This window comes from Nuphar pumila, chromosome 5 (genome assembly GCF_984573655.1).
Source record: "Nuphar pumila chromosome 5, dmNupPumi1.hap1.1, whole genome shotgun sequence".
NCBI lineage: Eukaryota > Viridiplantae > Streptophyta > Magnoliopsida > Nymphaeales > Nymphaeaceae > Nuphar > Nuphar pumila.
The window spans coordinates 11768921-11786925 of NC_143253.1; positions in this window are offsets into that span (position 1 = coordinate 11768921).

Sequence of the window (18005 nt, forward strand, 5' to 3'; positions counted from 1 at the left end):
TCTGGCAACAGTATTCTATTTCTTTGCACTCTGAGTAATACAATTACTTCCAAGAAATGTGCAAAATCCTGAAGTAGACTGTCGTGTGATCGATGGGACAACATCTAAGAATGCATACAAATCAAGAGAACTTTGATGCATTATTCTGAGACCATAATCCAAAGTACCCTTTATGTATCTAAGAATCCTCTTGACGATTTGAAAGTGTCCAACCCTGGGATTATGAGTAAATTGGCTGACATGGTTGACGCAGAATGACAACTCTGGTCTAGTAATGGTCAGGTATTGGAGTGCTCTCACAAGATTGCGATATTGAAAGTTTTTCAAACATAGGAGTAACAATGGGTTTGCACTCAAGCATATTTTCACTTTCAAGAATAGCCCCGGCATATTTAGCTTGACAAAGAAAAATATCATTATTCAAATGAGTGACCTCGACACCCAGAAAACAATAAAATTTTTCAAGATCTTTTTATAGCAAATTCCTTGGCAAGATGCTTGGTAAATTGATCCAAAAGTACTGAATTACTCCCCGTGAGGACCATGTCATCGACGTATATGAGTAAGATAATGGTATCATGTCTCTTATGACATACGAACAAAGCAAAAACTGCAGAGCTACAAAAGAAGTCATAATGGAAGAGAAAAATACTTAACTTGTCAAACCAGGCACGAGAAGCTTGTTTTAAGCCGTATAAGGCTTTCTTTAACCTACAAACATGATGAGAGAATTGCAGTTTTTCATATCACGAAGGTTGTTGCAAAAAAATTGATTCATTGATAGTACCATATAGGAAGACATTTTTAACATAAGTTTATGAATATCCCATTTGCGAATAGTAGCAAAAGAAAGAATTATTCTAATGCTGTCTGGTCAGACAGCCGGAGAGAAAGTTTCTGAAAAATCAATTCCAGCAACTTGATTAAAGCCTCGAGCTACAAGGCGTGCTTTAAGCCTCTCCACAATGTTATCGACTTTTAATTTGACTTTAAAAACCTATTTGGCTCCTACGATATTCATGCCAGGCTTAAAAGGAACTAGGTCCCAGGTATCATTAGCCTTCAAGGCATCAATTTCTTCATCCATGGCCGGTTTTCAACTCGGATGTCGCAAAACATCTTTGAAATTTGTCAGTTCTTTGAGAATATTGAAATATTTTAATGTTTCATGCAAACAGGCATACTTTGGATTGGGTTTATGAATACCCATCATGCTTCTGGTGATCATGGATCTGGTGTTCTCAATAATCGGTTGGATAGAAGGATGAATGTTAGAATCCAATGAAGAAGGGAGCTGCTTATATGTTGAAGGCAGTGCTATAGTGACCGGATTAGTGAAAGTTTTAACTTCTAATCCTGTATTAGATAAATTTGATATGGGCTCTTCAGTGAGAGGCTGAGGAACAAGATCAATATTGTGAATACGACTTTGGCTGTCCACACCGTTTTGTGGAGATGGCTGATAGTCTAGATCCGGTGCAGATTGTTGAAAATCCGGTCTATCAAGATCATAAAACTCAAGATCATTGAAATTGGTTAGTTCCTGATGACTATCATTATCTTGATATAATCTTGCTGAGTTTTTGTATGGCATGGTGGCTTCATCAACACACAATGTGACAAGACATGTATATACGATCGGTAGGGGGATGAAAACATTGGTATCCTTTACCCAAACAACACACAAGGAAGAGATTTAGGATCAAATTTATTTTGGTTATACGGCCAAAGGTAAGAAAAACACCTACACTCGAAAATTTGAAAAGACGAATAATCTGGCACTTTTTTCTAAAAAAAAAATTAAAAAATGGTGTCTCCATATTTAATGAGGACGGTAAGCCATTTATCAAAAAAACAACAGTACTGAAAGCTTCAACCCACATGGATTTAGGAATGGTTAATCCCAATTCTGTGATGTTATGGTGTTTGGCGGTTCCATTTGTTCTGGTGTCTTAGGAGAGAGGGTATTGCGTGTTTTTTCTTGAACACGCACTGTAGCTACAATGCGTGTTTGGGTCCTGATTGAGTGTTGCGTAGCACTCAGTCGGGTGTAAAGGGTGTCATACAACTCATAGGCTGACGTACGACAGTGTACAACATCTTCATACACCTGACTGAGCACCACGCGATGCTCAGTCGAGAACCCAAAGTGCATGTTGGAGGATGCACATATAACCTGCCCCCGGTCTTAGGACATGAAGTTTGCCTCTTAATCCCCGCAAGTTTGATCTGTGGAGTTGATACCGAGGTAGCAATGTAGTGCATGAGACTTGACTCCCATCAACACGACACGTTTGGGTCGAGCACGTGGTGAGTCACCTGCTGTCCCAGCAGTGCTCACAGAAAGCGCGCCGCTGACCTCTGCGGACTGAAACGTTGTTTTCCCTGATTGAAACTGCGGGCTCCATGAAGTTTGACTGTTATCTTTCTTGTTTTATTGGGAGGGCAGATCAGGTCTAAGGGACCTTAGATGCCGTCCATCGTCAAGATGAACGGCACTCAAAAGTTATTAAAAAGATGGCCTCCCCAGCTATATGGGGTCCTAAAAAAAAGTTTGGATGTCGTTCACTTTATAGATTAACGGTATTGAATCGTTTAAAAAAACAAGAAGCTCTTTATGGTGCGTTAATTTTTTATGATGTAGGGCATCCAAGGTACGTCAAAGCTTCTTTGGAAACTTTTCTGTCCAAGGCCAAGGTCCCTTTGACTAATTAATTTGCTCTTCGTTTTTGGTAAGAAAACAGGAGCTTTAGCTTCCGGTTTTAGTGTTTGAATCATGTTTTTCTTAAGTATACGTGAGACCTTATGAGGGTTGAAAAATCAAGGGCTTACAATATACCAAGAGTTTCAACACGAGGGTTCCTTATCTACGAGAGTGTAGAAAATAGTATCTCGGCATTAAGAATGCCAACTGTTTGATATTCAACTCGCTTTAATTAGTTGGAATTAGACCACACCATTTTGAAAACGGGGCATTTGTTTCTTGTGCGCTCCCACACAGCCCTCATTGAGAATTCCTTCAAGCCGGTCCATCTTCTCTATTGGGTTACCACTTTCGATCCTGAATCCTGTCATCAACTTCCTTTGGCATTCTCAATGTTTGTTGCTCAACCCAGCATTCTGGTTGGACTGATTTATCAATAGCCTCTCCCAACCGGATGAACCGTAGGCTACCATAATGGCTCGCGTGTTAGGTGAGGAGTGTTTGGATAATGGGGGCGTTGATGCTCCCAGCCGCACGCCTTTCCTCCCAAAAGAGACCATGATTCTTGCCCTAGGTATTTAAACGAAAAAGACGTGGTTCGGTTTTGATGAAAACCTGAATCCACGGATCTATTATTCATGCATGGTGGCTAATAACGCCACTTCTTACTCTCAATATCATTCAATTCGTCGTATAAGGTAAGATTACTTTCCTTATCATTATGAACCAGCTTTCCAAGATTATCATAATCTCTATCAGGATTATACGATAACTGAATTTGTTTCCTTGCTTTGCAAGGAGTCTCCGATATCGCACTTTCCTTTATGCGATGATCTTGGTCGGTTACCTAATATGTCTCCTCCTTATCAGAAGGTAATCCGTTATTACTACCTGTCAAACTTTAGCAGAGAACAAAGGCCAAGTTTGGTTCTTAGTCCTTGAAAAAGTGCTGGGGTCAACAGCTTTGTAAATATATCAGCTATTTGATGCCTCCATGAAACATATTTTGTGATCAGGTTTCCTTGCGCCACTTTTTCTCTGACATAGTGATAATCGACTTGTATATGTTTAGTCATGTTGTAAAAAACAAGATTAATGGACATACGTAGAGCACTAATATTGTCACAATACAACGTAGGGGGTTGATCAAGATTGACCCCAATGTCCTTAAGAATGCATGATATCCAAGTCAATTCGGTGGTGGCGGAGGTCATTGAGCGATACTCAGCTTCAACACTGGATCTGCTGGCGATAGTGTTCTATTTCTTCGCACTCCAAGTAATACAATTACTCTCAAGAAATGTGCAAAATCCTGAAGTAGACTGTGGTGTGATGAGACAACCTGCCCAATCAACATCTAATAATGCATAGAAACCAAGAGAACTTTGATGCATTATCCTGAGACCATAATCCAAAGTACCCTTTATGTATCTAAGAATCCTCTTGACGATTTGAAAGTGTCCAAACGTCGGATTATGCATAAATTGGCTGACATGGTTGACGCAGAATGACAACTCTGGTCTAGTAATCGTCATGTATTGGAGTGCTCCCACAAGACTGCAATATTGAGTTGGATCTGAAAAAAATCAGAATGATCTGTTCCTGGTTGAAGTTTTTCCATCATAGGAGTAGTAATGGGTTTGCACTCAAGCATATTTTCACTTTCAAGAATATCCCTGGCATATTTAGCTTGACAAAGAAAAAGATCATTATTCAAATGAGTAACCTCGACACCCAAAAATAATGAATTTTTTCAAGATCTTTTTATAGCAAATTCTTTGGCAAGATGCTTGATAAATTGATCCAAAAGTACTGAATTACTCCCTGTGAGGACCATGTCATCTACGTATATGAGTAAGATGATGGTATCACGTCCCTTATGACATACGAACAAAGAGGAATCTGCAAAGCTACAAAAGAAGTCATAATGGAGGAGAAAATACTTGTCAAACTAGGCACGGTAAGCTTGTTTTAAGCTCTATAAGGCTTTCTTCAATCTATAAACATGATAAGAGAATTATGGATTTTCATATCCCGAAGGTTGTTGCATAAAAATTGATTCATTGATAGTACCATGTAGGAAGGCATTTTTAACATTAAGTTAATGAATCTCCCATTTGTGAATAGTAGCAAAAGAAAGAATTATTCTAATGCTGCCTAGTCGGACAACCAGAGAGAAAGTTTTTAAAAAATCAATTCCAGCAACCTGAGTAAAACCTCGAGCTACAAAGTGTGCTTTAAGCCTCTCTACAGTGTTATCAGCTTTTAATTTGACTTAAAAACCCATTTGGCTCCTACGATATTCATGCCAGGCTTAAAAGAACTAGGTCCCAGGTATCATTAGCCTTCAAGGCATCAATTTCTTCATCCATGGCTTGTTTCCAACCCGGATGTCGCAAAACATCTTTGAAATTTGTCGATTCCTTGAGAATATTGGAATACTGTAATGTTTCATGCAAACATGCTTACTTTGGATTGGGTTTATGAATACCTGCCATGCTTCTGGTGACCATGGATCTGGTGTTCTCAATAATCGGTTGGATAGTAGGATGATTGTTAGAATCCAGTGAAGAAGGGGGCTACTCATCTATTGAAGGCAGTGCTATGGTGACTGAAAGCTTCAACTTCTAATCCTGTATCAGATAGATTTGATCTGGGCTCTTCAGTGAGAGGCTAAGGAACAAGATCAATATTGTGAATACGACTTTGGTTGTCCATGCCATTTTGTGGGGATGGCTAATAGTCCAGATCTGGTGCAAATTGTTGAAAATTTGGTCTATCAAGATCATTGAAATTGGTTAGTTCCTGATGAATATCATTATCTTGATATAATCTTGCTGGGTTTTTGTATGACATGGTGGCTTCATCAAACACAACGTGACGAGACATGTATATACGATTAATAGGGGGATGAAAACACCGGTATCCTTTGAATCTTATATTGTACCCAAGAAAGACACAAGGAAGAGATTTATGATCAAATTTATTTTTGTTATACGTCTGAAGGTAAGAAAAACACCTACACCCAAAAATTTGAAAAGATGAATAATCAGGCACTTTTCCAAAAAGTTTAAAAATTTGTGACTCCATATTTAATGAGGAGTACTGCATGCTATTTATTAAAAAAATAGCGGTACTGAAAGCATCAACCCACATGGATTTAGGAGCATGAGAATGATAAAACATGGTTAATCCCAATTCTGTGATGTTACGGTGTTTGGTCATTCCATTTTGTTCAAGTGTCATAGGACATGAAGTTTGCCTCTTAATCCCAGCATGATCAAGATACCGGATAAATTTTTCGCTATTGTATTCGCCTCTTCCATCAGATTAAAACACTTTGATCCTCTTATCAAACTATCTTTCAACATGCCTATGAAAATGCACAAAAATGCCAAAGAAGTCTGCTTTATTTTTTAACGGATAAAACCAAGTAAACTTAGTGCATTCATCAATGAAGATCACATAAAAATGACATTTTTTCCTAGACCTAATTGGTATTGGCCCCCAAAGATCAGAATGAATTCTCATAAGGGGTTCTTCACACTATTCATGACAAAAAAGAAAAGGTAATCGACAACTTTTTCCCATTTGACAACTAGTACAAATGGGTTTCTTATTTTCAGAAGATATAACTGAAATAAGATTTCTTTTATTTAAGACACGAATCACATCAAATTGTGGATGACCCAACCTGGCATGCCAATGCTCCAAACTTACTCGTCTGAACCTGTTTGAGAAATAAACAACATATTCATTGCCGAGATTGTAGAGGCCACCTCGGCTAGTTTCATTCGAAACCGTTTGACTGGTCCTCTTGTCCTTAATGACACAACCAAAATAGTCAAATTCAACAATGTAAGGAAAATCTGAGGTGAGTTGGCTCACAGAGATGAGATTTTTCTTTAGCTCCGAAACATATAACACATTTTTAAGATGAATCTTTGAGTCATGAGAGTTTATAGTTGTGTTACCAATATGTGAAATTTTCAGTTTCTCACCATTTCCTATGACAACCGAATCTCGGTTAGAGTAAGGATGAAGATTAGATAATTTACCTGCTTCACTTGTCATATGTGCTGAAGCTCCCATATCTGCAAACCATTCATTGTCCCGACTATCAGACATAGTTATGGCTGACAGGGCTTGAGGGAGGTCTTGGGCTTGGAAAGAGTGATTAAAACAATTATAATACTTCAAAGCAGTATGATTTCGTTTGTTGCAAATCTGGCAAAATACATCACTTTTGTCTTTTATTTGCCTTGTTGATCTACCCTTTGTTTGTTATAATTGTTGCTTTGAAAGAAACCTTGACCTCTTGAGTTGAATTGTTCTCCATGGTTTTGATTGCCTTTTCTTCCTCTATTTTGCCCGCGTTGCGCAAAATAGCTCATTTGAGGTTGTTGATGTATTTCATTGATGTTGCCTCTAGCCTTATCACCTCTTTATAGGATGGTACTGGTGGTTTGAGCATGGACGTGACGAAGGCATGATATCTCTGTCCAAGCTCCTGAAGAAGCCAAAAGACCTTGGCTTTGTCACTAACAGGTTTTCTGATGGCTCCCATATCATCACAGATGGCCTTGAATTTTTTAATATAGTCACAGAAAATGAAATCTAGAAGGGCAGTTGGACCAGATGGTATACCTATCGAGGCATGGAAATGCTTGGGAGAGAAAGGTTTAGAATGGTTGACAAATCTTTTTAACTTGATTTGGCGAACAAATAAGATGCCTAATGAGTGGAGGAAGAGTACTTTGGTGCCTTTATATAAGAATAAAGGTGATATACAAGATTGCACAAACTATCGTGGTATAAAACTCATGAGTCATACTATGAAACTTTGGGAGAGGGTGATTGAGTCTAGGTTGAGGAAGGTTGTCATGATATCGGAGAATCAATTTAGTTTTATGCCTGGAAGATCAACTATAGAAGCTATACATCTTCTTGGACAATTACTTATTGAAAGATATAGAGAGAGGAACAAAGATTTGCATATGGTTTTTATTGATTTAGAGAAGGCATATGATAGAGTACCTAGGGACGTTCTCTGGTGGACAATGATGAAGAAAGGTGTTTCCCTAAAGTACATTAGTATAATTAAAGATATGTATGAAGGAGTAGTAACCAATGTCCGCACTTGTGGAGGGGTGACAACCAATTTTCCGATAACGGTTGGGTTACATCAAGGATCTGCTTTAAGCCCTTTCCTATTTGCGATAGTGATGGATGAGCTTACGAGATCAATTCAAGAAAATGTACCGTGGTGTATGTTGTTTGCTGATGATATTGTTTTGATTGATGAGTCTAGAGTTGGGGTTAATGCTAAGTTAGAATTATGGAGACAGACATTGGAAGCTAGAGGTTTTAAGTTGAGTAAGAGTAAGACTGAATATATGGAATGTCGATTTATTAAGCAACGAAGTAGTGATGAGAGAGTAGTGAAGCTTGGTGAGCAAGAAATACCGGTGAATGATTATTTCAAATATTTGGGATCCATCATTCAAAAGTATGGAGAAATTGATGGAGATGTAAATCATAAGATAAAGGTTGGGTGGATGAAATGGAAAAGTGCAACTGGAGTGTTGTGCAATCGTAGAATGCCATTGCGGTTGAAGGGAAAGTTTTATAGGACGACTATTAGACCCGCTTTACTATATGGTACGAAATGTTGGGCTGCCAAGAGACATCATATTCAAAAAATGAGTGTAGCTGAGATGCGGATGCTTAGATGGATGTGTGGAAATACAATAAAAGATAAGATTCGGAACGAGGAGATACGTAAGAAGGTAGGTGTTGCACCCATTGAAAATAAGATGCGAGAGAATCGTTTACGGTGGTTTGGACATATTCGGTGAAGGCCTAATGATGCTCCAGTTAGAAGGTTGGAGAAATGGGAAAATATATTAGTTAAAAGAGGTCGGGGTAAGCCTAGGAAGACTTGGATGGAGATGATAGGAAAGGATATGAATGCTTTGAACCTCACCGAGGACATGGCATTGGATAGAAATGATTGGAGGAAAAGGATTCATGTGGAAGACCCAAAATGAATTTCTTTTTTGGTTCATATCGCTGACCCCAATTGTTTTGGGATGAAGGCGTAGTTGTTGTTGTTGTTGTAGTCATTTATTGAATCGGGTCCTTTCTTGAGACTCGACGTTCTCTGCATCAACTGAAACTCCCTTTCTTGAGAGTCATGAGCATATTCATCAGATAGAGAAATCTAAATTTCTCTTGATGTATCCAAGCCAACAATTAAACCGCGTACACTTTCAGATAACATACTCATGACCCATCCCTTCAAAAGGGGATCAGACTTCTTCTAGGAAATGTAGGCAGGGTTCTAAACTTGCTTCAGCGATTCATCATTGTCAGACGTCTCTGTAATGGTTGGCGATGGCATATGAGTCTCCATTTAAGAATCCCTAGAGATCTTGGCTCTCCACCAGAGCCATGACCTACATTTTCCAAAGCAGGAAATTATCCTGGTTCAACTTGAGAGATACGAAGTTTGAAACATTTAGGTTATAGGGATAGGGATAAGGAGAGGCTGGATTGGTTGCTAACATAGATGAAGTAGCCATGAGTGAAGACAGAAGCTCTTGCACTCACTGTGGCTCTGATACCATAAACGAAAAAGAACACAAGAGAATTTACGTGGTTCGGTTTTGATGAAAACCTACATCCACAGATCAAGAGGTCTATACATCTATTATTTATAGTGGCTAATAACGCCACTTCTTATACACGAGCACTCAGTTCTCTCATCATTCAATTCTTATAAGGTAAGATTACATTCCTTATCATTTTGAACCAGCTTTCCAAGATTATCATAATCTCTATCAGGATTTTACGGTAACTAAATTTGTTTTGTTGCTTTGCAAGGAGTCTCCAATATCGCACTTTCCTTTATGCGATGATCTTGGTCGATCGGTTACCTTAGCTCTCTCCTTATCAGAAGGTAATCCGTTATTAGTATTTGGCTTCGACCAATTGGACCCATGGGTTCTCTGCATGCTGAGCCACCAACCATGCCGTCTTAGCTAAGCTCGCCTTATTGAGTTCTTCCAACTTCAGTATTCCTAAACCTCCTCCTTCCATAGGCTTACCTACCTGCTCCCAATTTAGTAAATGAAAATGGAATTGGTGTCTATTGTCCTTCTCCATCTCCTTTGTAGTAGAATCAGCTAGGCAGGTGAAAGCACCACAACCAATACTGAGGGAATGACATCAGCACAGACCGTACAAGTGTTATGCAGGCCACCATCGACAGAAGATGTTTGCTTTTTCAGACTGCCTTTAAATAAAGGGAGACCTAGATATTCCAGTGGAAGAGAAGCTATCCTCCAACCACTCCATTGATAGATCTGATGCACTCTCTGCCTGTTTAGGTTAAAAGGAATCACAACTGATTTTGGTTTACTCACACGCAGCTCAGAGACTTCTTCAAACTCCTTAATGACTTGCAGGAAACTGTGGTATGAATTTCTGTAGTCTCACAAAAAAAACAATGTATCGTCCGCATAGGAGTGATGCCATTTGAATCCATTGGCCTGATATCACCTTCTCTTTTTGACTGGGATAAGGATCTGGAGAGCCTTTCCATGACCAACAAAAAGAGATAAGAGGGACATGGTGTCCCCCTACCGTAACCTAGGACTGCACCAAAATTGTCTGCTTTGATCACCATTCACTGTTACAATGAACGCAGGAGAACACACACTCCATGATTCTACTTGTCCATTTATTGTGAAATCCAAAAAACTCCAAGGTTTGGCTAAATCCGTCTTGAAGATCACCCCTTCTTCTCCTTACCCATCAAATCTACCATCTCATGGGCGAGAAAGATACCATCTTGGATGTTATGCCTTCTTAATAAGGTGCGCTGGTTGTGACTTATTATTCTTTCTCACTATTATCTTCATAATCACTTTATACACAAAATTGCAGACTAATCCGGCGATATTGTGATAATTGATTTGCTTCCTTGGATTTGGGGATTAAAACGATACTGGTGCAATTTACCCTTAACATTTCTCTAGAGCGAAAATTTTTCTTATTGCCCTACACGCATCTTCTCCAACAATTGACCAAAAACGTTGGAAAAAGGCTCCTGAGAATCCGTCCAGGCCTGAGGCGCTGTCCTCATCCAGCTCAAAGACCACTTGTTTTTTCTCTGGGTCAGTTATGTTAGTTAAAAGCTGTCATTTATCCTCCTTTGTTGCTCCTGGATACCTTGATCCTGACAGCCTTGTTCCACTGCAACCCTCACTGCGGAACAATTCCTCAAAATACTTGGCGTCCTCATTTTTAATATCATCTTGAGTAGATATGTGAGACAGATTTGCTCTGACCAGCCTCATAATTCTATTCCTCTGGACATTTCGGTTCATGAATCCCTCATGCAGCCACTTACACCGTGATTTCTGCCTCCACATTTTCTCCATTAATTTCTTTCAGATTCTGCAGCTTATACGCAAGCAGATTTGTTTGGATTGGGCCTCAAAGTAACCCCTGTCCGCCCAAGGTGATTCGCTTCCAGGTCCCTTAGAATGGCCCTTATCTTCGCAGGGATATGCCCTGTCTGGGATTTTGACCAGACTTATGTTCCTCTTAATTGCATTCAAAGGTGCAATGAGTTTGAACATTGGGTTTCCAGAGACCAACTGTCTCTAATGACCTCTGAGCATCCTTCATGATCAATCCAAAATTTAAAGAATTTAAACGAGGTCGTAGGTTTCAGGCTTACCTTGACATGACCATACCATTGTGATCTGATATAGACCTCGATATAAAGGCTGATGTGGGAGTTAGGGAAAAGGGCTAGCCACAATAGGGATGACAGTGGACCGGGGCTAAGGTGGGGACAAGGTCTCCACTCTTACCCCCATCTCAAAATTCTGCCCTTCAATTTTAACCTCCATCTCAGTTTCATGTTCATCCCCGGTTCAAATTGGGTGAGGTAGGGCGGGCCCCCGTTTTTTTCAGATCTACTGCCATCCCTAAAGGTATTTTAGTTATTTTTACTAACGGGGCGAGGTGGGGAAAAGTGTAAGTCCATCCCCACCTCTATTCCCACACCGTTTTTTATTTTAACCTCCATCTCAGTTTCATGTCCTCCATCTCTGGTCCAAACAGAGCAAGACAAGGCGGGCCCCATTTTCTCCTGATCCACTGAATGTTAACCAACACACGGTCTAACATGCCTGCCCAGAATTGAGCTCCCTGTTGGTTGTTCTGCCACCGGAAACATTGTCCTGAATTCTGGATTTCAGACAGGCCAGACACTTTCCGATCATTTCATTGAATTGTTGGTGATCCAGCTGACCAACCCTGGACCTGCCCCTTTCAGCTATGGTCCTAGTCATGTTCCTATCCCCAAGCAAGATCCATGGGGCCTCTAGGGATCCAGAGAGCGGCTAAGTGCCATGGCTATTTGACACAGGCAATCACATGACAATATTTCATGTGGGGCTAGCCGTGGGTCCCATGTGATTGGCTAATGTCACATAGCCATGACACTTGGTCGCTCCTTTGATCTCAACTCCTCCAATGTTTGCCTAGGATCTGACACAACTCTCCGCGTTTCCAGGCTTCACATTGAGTATACACTCTCGTAATCACCATGGTGTCCTATCACTAGCCCAACCTCTAACGTTATCGTGACAGGATTGTTGGGTTCAGCCTGCGCATAAACAAAGAATAGCAAGAAGGCATACCTGACAGTGAACCGAGATCAGTGGCTGGTGGTGGATGGAGTAGAGGAAGGCTTCACTCCTCAGCCGAACTGCTGCCTTCCATGAGTGCAGGCCACTGGATGCAGTCGGTGAGTAGGATCACTGTTCCCTCACCGGATGGAAAAATTCCCGAATGAAAAGGTAAGGGATACGACCCATGTTTCTCTCCTGTTTTTCCTCTGTATCTGCCGTGATAAAGGGGTCCCTCATGATACCCCTTTATAGGCACAGAGTGGAAACAATTTGCATAACCGTTCTCCCCTGATTCTGTGCGGGTTTAACGGAAGAAACACCTTCCGTGGGGGAGGGTTACCCACATTGTGGGTAACCACCACCAACGCGGTGGTTTATCCCAACATTCTCCCACTTGTTTCGACGATAAACCTTTAATAAAAAAACTTCATGGTAATGACTTGATGAATAAATTGGCCTTTATAATCTATTCTATAGATCCTTAGTTGAATCTCTAATCCTCATGAGATTAACAACAAACAAGTAATAATGAGAATCAATTAACTGAATGTGATCACTTTATTCATATGCATATGTCAAAAAGAGTTTAACAGGCTCATCCTCAATACATGTTTAGAATATAATCTCGGTGATAGCCCTTTAGTAAGAGGATTAACAATCATCTCTTTGGTACCAATATTGACAATATTCACTAGATGATTCTCTGTCCTTTCTTTAACAACAAAATACTTTAGCTCCATATGCTTGCATGACGTAGTAATTTTGTTGTTGTTCGAAAAGGACACTGCAACTTTATTATCGCAGTAGACCTTAGGTGGTTTCTCAATAGAATCGACCACCTTTAACTGTGATATAAAGTTCTTTAATCATATGGCTTGCGAGGTAGTCTCGTATAATGTTATGAATTCTGTCTCCATGGTGTGAGCAGTAGTGGTCGTTTGCTTCCCACTCCTCCAAGAGATTGTGCCCCCAGCAAGTAAGAAGACGTACCCCGTAGTAGACTTTCTACTATCAAGGCATCCTCCTAAGTCTACATCCGAGTAGCCAATGACCTCAAGGTGGTCAACTTTATGATACATCAACATATAGTCTTTTGTCCATTGCAAATACCACAGGACTTTCTTAGCAGCTTTCCAATAGGGTATGCCTGGGTTAGACTGAAATCTACCAAGCACCCCTACTGCGAAAGAGATATCTGGATGAAAACAAGTATGCGCATGTTGCAAGCTACCAACAACTGATGCATATGGATAAGCACTCATATGTGCTTTGTCAACATCGTCCTGTGGACAATCCTTTAGGCTCAACTTGCAACATTTTGATATGGGTGTTGAACTAGGAGAACAATTCACCATCCCATATCGCTTTAATACTTTATTTATATAGGATCTTTGGGAGAGGCCTAAAAAACCTTTTGCTCTATCTCAACGGATCTCAATGCCAAGAACATAAGTAGCCTCACCCATATCTTTCATATCAAAATATGATGCAAGAAACTATTTTGTCTCTAAAAGTAACTTTATATCGTTGGTTGTCAGCAAAATGTCATCCACATACAACATCAATATAATGAACTTACTCTCACTTTCCTTAAGGTATATATATTGATGAATAATGTTTTCTATAAACCCGAAAGTCACAATGATTTGTTAAGCTTGCAAACCAAACGATTATCTTCAGAGAGACCAAGAGGTTCTTTCATATATACATCTTCATTCAGATCTCTGTTGAGGAACATTGTTTTCACATCCATCTGATGTAGCTCTAAGTCATAATGAGCAGCTATGAGGGATAAAATTATCCTCATTGACTCTTTAGTTGAGACATGAGAAAATGTCTCATTATAGTCAATGCCCTCCATCTGGGTGAACCCGTTAGCAACCAATCTTGCCTTATGTCTCTCTATATTACCTTTGGAGTCTTTCTTGATCTTAAAGACCCATTTACACCCTACGAGTTTTACTCCCTTAGGTAATTCGACAAGATCCCACACTTGATTCTTAGCCATAGAGTCAAACTCTTCTTTCATGGCTTTTATCCAGTGCGAAGATTGTTTGCTTTCAACAGTTTTCATAAAAGTCAACGGGTCATCATTTATATCTATGAAATCATCAGGCTCCTGAAGGTACACCACATAATCAGGATGTATGATAGATTTCTTAACTCTTGTGGATCTCCAAACAGGTCATTCTTCAAGCTTAGATTGAACCTGTTTATCCTGTTCATGCTCGTCTGCATTGTCCACAATAGGTTCACTTTGGATTTGTGCATCAACAACCGGGTGATCAACCACATCAACATTATGGATAATAATGTGGTATCTCTTGGTGTTTTCCTTAACAAGTAATGAAACTGAATCCTGTATTTCCTCAAAACCAAGGTTTTAAAGTGTACTTAATCTTATTGAACCATCTTCAAAGAATTTTTTCTTATCCCTTTCAACAATCTATGGTGAATGAGATGGGCAATAAAATCTATATCATTTTGATCTCTCTGGATAACCAATGAAATATCCACTGGTTGTTCTTGAATCAAAGGCTTTAATGTGAGTGTTATATAACTTAGCCTCTGCAGGACATTCCCATATGTGCATATAAGACAATGATGGTTTCCTACCTGTCCACAACTCGTAAGGAGTTTTAGGCACATATTTTGTAGGTACCTTATTTAAAATATGCACAGTTGTCACTAAGGCTTCATCCCCACAACTTCATGGGAAGTGTTGAATAATTCAACATGGCCCTGACCATTTTTTTAAGCGTATGATTTCTTCTTTCAGCTACATCATTCTGGTAGGCACTACCAAGCATGGTATACTGATGCACAATGCCTTCTTCTTTTAAAATTTGCGTTAATGGTCATTCTCTTTGCCCCATCTCAGTATACCTACCATAATATTTGTCACATCTATCAGACTTGACTATCTTAATAACTTTATCGGTTTGTTTCTGTACTTCTTTCTTAAATTCCTTAAACATATGAAAAACATCAGATTTTTTAAAAATCAAGTAGAAATACATATACCATGAATAGTCATTAATAAAAGTGACAAAATATTTCTCGCCGGTGTAGCAGGGGGTAAACGGTCCACATACATTCGTATGGACTATCTCTAATATCTCACTACTATATTTGGCATTATCTTTATATGTGTTTGTATGCTTAGCCTTTATGCAATCAACACACGGGTCATTATCGGTAAAATCTAGAGATTTCAAGATCCCTTCATTTACGAGTCTCTTTATTCTTTTTTTAGAGATATGACCCAACCTTCGATGCCAAAGCATGTAGGATTTATCTTTAATCATGCTATGTTTATTCTCAACCAATGCGTATTCAGAAGTCAAAGACTCCTAAGTTTGGATCTTCACATTCAATTTCTATAAACCATCATAAACTTATGCATAACCAATTTCAACAGAATTTCTATAAATGATCAATTTGAAATTTTCAAACTTAAAACAATATCTAACTTTATCCAATTTTGAAATTGAAATTAAGTTTCTACTATATGATAAAATATAAAAGACATCATGAAGATCCAAATCTACGCATGTATCTAAAATAATCCTTCAGGTCCCAACACCCTTCACATGTGAACACATCTTGTTTCCCGAATAGATGCTCTTCTCATGCATTGTTGGTTCCCTTCTGCTCAAGAACAATTGTAGACAGTTAGAAATATGACAAGTAGCACCAGAATCAATCCACCAGCTATTTTCAGGAATTTGTAATAAGTTACATTCATGAGAAACAAATGATAAATTACCTTTTTTTTCCAACCACTTCTTGTACTTTATGCAATCTGCCTTCTTGTGTCTCTTCTTTGCAAAAGAAGTACTTTATGAAAGCAGGGCCAGATTACTTGCCTTGAGATGTCTTATCCCCTGCTTGTTTTTTTCTAACATTTCTCTTAAATGCATTCTTCTTCAGTCCTACCTTGGGTGCATGAGAAGTCATATGTGCACTATGCACCTTCTTTCCTTTCAATTTATCTTCTTCTTCAACACACTTGGACATAAGTTCATTAAATGTTTATTCATCATTACGTGTGTTGTAAGAGATTTTGAAAGGTACATATTCCAAGGGTAAGGACGCTAGAACTAAATGCACTAGAAAAGAATCAGAAATGGTCAGCTTCATGTCATTCAACTAAGATGTTATGTTCCTTATGTCCAAAATATGCTGATGAATGTTTTCCCCTCCAGTATACTTCATAGATATGAGCTTTGACATCAGGGTACTGGCTCTGGCCTTGTTTGAACTCACGAATTGTGCTTCAATAGCACTCAGAAATTCTTTCACTGTCCTGCACTGCGGGATGGCACTTCGAATATTCTTAGCCACCTTAGATTGCAGAAGCAACAAGCTAAGTCTATTCAAACACTCTCACTTCTCAAAAGCACTCTTTTGATCAGCAGTGCTTTGATCAGTCAGGGCAGCGGGTCCATCTATCCTTAGGGCCAGATCTAAATCCATATACCCTAATGTAAAGAGAACAATCTATTTTCAATCACCAAAGTTCGATCCATCTAGAAAGAGAATACAACTAGAGTCATCTAAAATCACAGGACTAGAAACTGCACAACAAAAGACATGTATCAAAAAGCATTTGTATGAGACAAGACTTAATGAAAAAAGCAAATGAATAAAGGCCCTTAATATGCTTATTTCTATGTGAGTATAGGGGGTCATTGAAGCCTTGCTTTGGTAAGAACTCCAACACACGAAACCACTCTGCCCACCGACCAGATTTGATAAAACTAAGGTTCATCTGAAGTTAGACAATCAACACAAGGTATCTTTGGATACACGTGTGCGATGTATCTCGACACATTTACCGTATTTTACCTTACTTAAATTTCAAACACGATAAAACTACATTTGGGTTGTTTATCGTTTCATGAGTTTAAGTACAATATTAATATTGGCTAAAAACTATATGACAATACTGACACTTTTCGACAACATACGTGAATTCAATCACTTTGGTAACATGAATACACTAAATCATCTTACTATCCTTAATGCCAATATTGAATATTCATAAAAAAATAATGAATTAACACTTTAAACAAGCTGTAACTTGATGTTTATGCCCCATATCCATATCAAAAATTGGTAAACCGATAAAATAAAAGCTTGAAACGATCACCAATTTATTGAATCGATTCTCAAACCTTATGAAATGACTATAAAACCTCTGAACCAGTGACATAAACCCTTGAATCGATCTTAAAACTGAAAAAAATGACCAAATAGACCCCTAAATTGGTCCCAAAACTGGATGAAACGGTCAAAAGACCCTTGAACCGGTTCCAAAACTGGATGAACCGATCAAAAGGCCCCCGAACCGGCCCCAAAATTGGACGAACCAATCAAAACAAGCTCTGAATCGGTTCAAAATACATCGAACCGGGTCTGTAACACTCTAAATCGGTCTCTGCTACAGTGAATCGGTCTCAGTTGTCTGAGAATCGGTTCCAGAGAGACCTAGATCGGTTCAGAAACAAGCTGAACCGACTGAACCGGTTCAGACCCTGTTACAGATCATTCGGATCTGGTTCTGTCAGACTGACAGATTCAGAACT